This window comes from Microcebus murinus, chromosome 14, assembly GCF_040939455.1.
Source record: "Microcebus murinus isolate Inina chromosome 14, M.murinus_Inina_mat1.0, whole genome shotgun sequence".
NCBI lineage: Eukaryota > Metazoa > Chordata > Mammalia > Primates > Cheirogaleidae > Microcebus > Microcebus murinus.
The window spans coordinates 80,791,411-80,795,291 of record NC_134117.1 but is presented as its reverse complement, the minus strand read 5'-3'; the positions used below and the strand labels follow the sequence as shown (position 1 = coordinate 80,795,291).

Sequence of the window (3,881 nt, the reverse complement as noted above, 5' to 3'; positions counted from 1 at the left end):
GGCGGAGGGCGCCCCTGCCCCGCTCAAGAAGCCGAGCCTCTCTGCGCTAACCCCGCCGCCTCCTCCCGCCCCACGCACGCCCCGCGCCGGGCCGGGCCTGTTGAGTTCGCCGCCGGGTCCAGCGGGCTCCGAGGGACGGGGGTGATGGGCGGGGCGGGGCGGGGGGCTGTCTCTCTACACACACACACACACACACACACTCACACTCACTCACACTCACACAAGATGCGCCTCCACGGCTGGACTCGTCAAGGTGGAGCCCTTCCAGCCCCCCTCGTCTCCTCCCCCGGCCTCGGCCTCCTTCACCTACCCGCTGCCCACCCCCAGCGCGTCGCCACCGCTGACTGCGCACGCGCGCGCGGGGCGCTCGCCCTTTGACCCCAGCCAGGGGCCGCCCTCCCCCACAACCCCTTTCAGCTGCGCCCCCCCTCGCCCTGTTGTTGGGCGGCCGCCTATTCCCCCGGGCCAGGGCTGGGGCACAGCGCAAGGGGGAGGGGAGCCAGTGTATGGGGCGTCTCTCTCTGGGGATGTGTCCCATGGGTGGGGTGGGGTGGCGTGGTTTGTGGGGCGCTGAAGAAATCAGTCCCCTCCATCTCCTACCTCTGGAAAACGCCCAAGCCCGTGGAGAACTGCCGGCACCGCTTCGTGGGGGCCGGGACCCTCCTCTGTGTCCTCCTGTGGCCCGGTCCAAGGGGCCTGGGCCTGGCCGGGGCTGCATTGGACCCCGACCACCCTGGCGTGTGGACTCGCTAAAAGTCGGCGATTAGATATTGGATTCCAGCTTCCTTGAGGTCATTTCACTAATGAGTGCACCGGGAAGGGTTTCCTAATCCATCTGTGAGGGTGGCAACTGAAAGAGAATTTTTTTTTTTTTTTTTATGAGACACAGTCTCGCTTTGTTGCCTAGGCTAGAGTGAGTGCAGTGGCGTTAGCCTAGCTCACAGCAACCTCAAACTCCTGGGCTCAAGCAATCCTTCTGCCTCAGCCTCCCAAGTAGCTGGGACTACAGGCATGCGCCACCATGCCTGGCTCATTTTCCTATATATATTAGTTGGCCAATTAATTTCTTTCTATTTACAGTAGAGACCGGGTCTGGCTCTTGCTCAGGCTGGTTTCGAACTCCTGACCTCGAGCAATCCGCCCGCCTCGGCCTCCCAGAGAGCTAGGATTACAGGCTTGAGCCACCGCGCCCGGCCTGAAAGAGAATTTGAAAGCTGACAGAATAGGCGAGGAAAGGCATAGGAGATTTCCACACCCAGTAAGGAAGCCTTTCCCGAAATGGAAGAAAGAAAGGAGCAAACAGAGACACCGGTAGCCCGCCCGGATGAGAGTCTGCCCCTGAGAGAAAGTACCCTGACCAGGCTCACCCGTGGGTGGGTGGCGAGCTAGCGGCATTCAGAAGAGCGAGGCCCGCAGTCTGTGCGGAAGACACCTGCGCTCGGGTGTGTGTGGCGGCACGATTCCCAAGCAGCTCCAGATGTTAAACCAAGGAGAAGCCAGGGAGTTCCCAACGCCCCAGGTGTCCTCAGCCCACGACTGGCTGCTGTGGGAATGCGAAGCCCGGCTCCTTGTCTCAGAGCGGGGTTCCCAGGAGGATCAGGCTGAAGCTGGGACTTGGCCTCAAAGTGTCCCCTCGCATGGCCACCCCCTTCCCCTTCCTGCTCCTCTACTCCTGGTGCCCCTCCATCCAGGGGCCAGACCTTAAAGAGTCACCGCAAGAGAATCCTGGTCCCAAGGGAGCCTTCTGGGGGACCGGTGCTGAGAGAGGTTGTGGGCATGGCCCGCTGGGGCTCTGCCCGACCCAGGGCTGAGAGATGCAACCTCCCAGCTCTGGGTCCCTGCAGGAAGTGTTGGCAAACACAGGGCCGGTCCTCCAAAGGCCCAGGTGCAGGGAGCCCAGGCCAAGCAGCCTGTGGAAGAAGCCACTTGCCGTGCCACCCCGGGAACACGACTGCAGGCCCCGGCCCTTCCCACCTCCTCCTCCTCCTCCTCCCACCCGCACCCCCCCCCCCCCCGACATGGCACAGGGCTCGGAGACACCTCAGACTCTTGCTACCCAAAGTGCAAAGGGCATCAGTTGCTCCTCCAAACCCCCCGCCCAGCAGACCACGTTGTCCAGCCAGCCCCCGGGCCTCCCTGGGGTGCCCAGCACAAAAGTGCAGACACCCACCGGACCCTCAGTCTCAGTTTTCGGAGGTTTTTGCCACTCTAAGGACCCGCAGGCCAGCTGGGCCTTCGGGCAGGACAGAGAGCCCCGGGATCCCATCAGGAGGCGGTCCCCACCTCCGCGGCTCTCCCCTTGCGGGGGGCGGCAGCCGGCAGCCGCAGGGCCTCAGGGAAGACACCAGGCTGGGCCCCCCCCGCGGCACAGCCGGGGCACGTCCCCCGCACGCGACTTAGGGACCGCTGCTGGAGACTGCTGCGGCCACCCTGCTGCCGGGTTTCTGGAGGGCTTCCTGGAAGCAGCGTCCACACCAAGCCCTTGGAAGGCCCAGGCGACGGAGGAGCCGGTCAGGCAGGGGCCGAGGACGGTGAGAGGCCCGGCGGGAAGGAGCATGTCAGGCAGGGGCAGAGGACGGTGACAGGCCGGGCGGGAAGGAGCCGGTCAGGCGGGGGCCCAGGACAGTGACGGGCCTGGCCGGGGAGGAGTGCGTCAGGCAGGGGCAGAGGAGACGGGCTGGGTAAGGGTTAGGGTTACAGTTAGGGCACAATTCACAATCGCAAAGATGTGGAAGCGACCCGAGTGCCCATCCATCCAGGAGTGCATTAATAAAATGTGGCGCGTGGACACCACGGAGTGCCATTCGGCTGTGAGGAGCAGCGGTGAGAGGGCGCCTCTCGTGTTCTCCTGGCCAGAGCTGGAACCCGTTCCAGTAGGCCAGGTATCCCAAGAACGGACACACGAGCACCACGTGAGCGCGCTCACCGGCAAATTGGTACGAACGGATGGACACCTAAGTGGACGGAGAGGAATCACCTTCATCGGGTGGGTGTCGGGCGGGTGGGGGGAGGGGATGGGCATACACATCCATTGGGAATGGGGTGGGTGCGCACCGACTGGGGGATGGGCGCACGTGAAGCTCTGACCCGAGGGGGGAGGCTTGGAGAGGGCAACGTACCCGACCTTAACATTGGTACCCCCACGATACGCTGGAGCAACATGAGAGGTATATGAATAAGAACACAGCGGGGAGGGGGGCACGGGCAACACATGTCACCTGAATACTTGGACTCCCATCATCTGCTTGAAAAGAGAGAGAAAAGAAAATGCAATAATAGAGGTAAGGGACACTTTTTAAAAATAATGAATCCGAAGAGAAAAGTAAAAGGAAGCCTGTGGAGCAGGTCTGGGTGTGACTCCGGATCCCCCAACATCAGGTGCCACCACCAAAGATTCCTACGTGTAGCCCATAGAACCCCAAAAGCAACGGGACGAGTTCTGGTCACACACTCCCTCAAAATGACATCCTGGCCTTCTTCTGGAACTCCCTCCCCTCTCAGACTCTCAAGGTTTCCTCCAGCGTGTCGGTTCCCACAGAGCAGACCTTTGGTCTGAGACCTGACAGTCCAGATGCCACGCGTGCTGCCGCGTGGCGGCGGTGTCGCGGCTCGGGACAAGAGGAGGCCCCACGGTGCGGGCTGGGGCGCCAGGCACCGCGGCGGGCGCTGAGGGTGGGGGTCACCCCCACCCCGGGCCGCCGCCGCGCTCCCAGAAAGGGGACAGAACAAGAGGCCAAAAAAAAACAAAAACAAAAAAGAAGCAGCCTGTGGCACCCGGTATTCCCAGGCGGTCTCCCATCCAAGTACTAACGAGGCCCGACCCTGCTTAGCTTCCGAGACCAGACGAGATCGGGCGCGTTCAGGGTGGTGTGGCCGTGGAC

The 3,881-nt window shown here is 62.7% G+C and overlaps 1 pseudogene; it reads right to left on the bottom strand.

The window, feature by feature from the left end:
- Positions 1-3,762: 3,762 nt before the first annotated feature.
- LOC142875980 (uncharacterized) lies at positions 3,763-3,881 on the bottom strand (annotated as a pseudogene).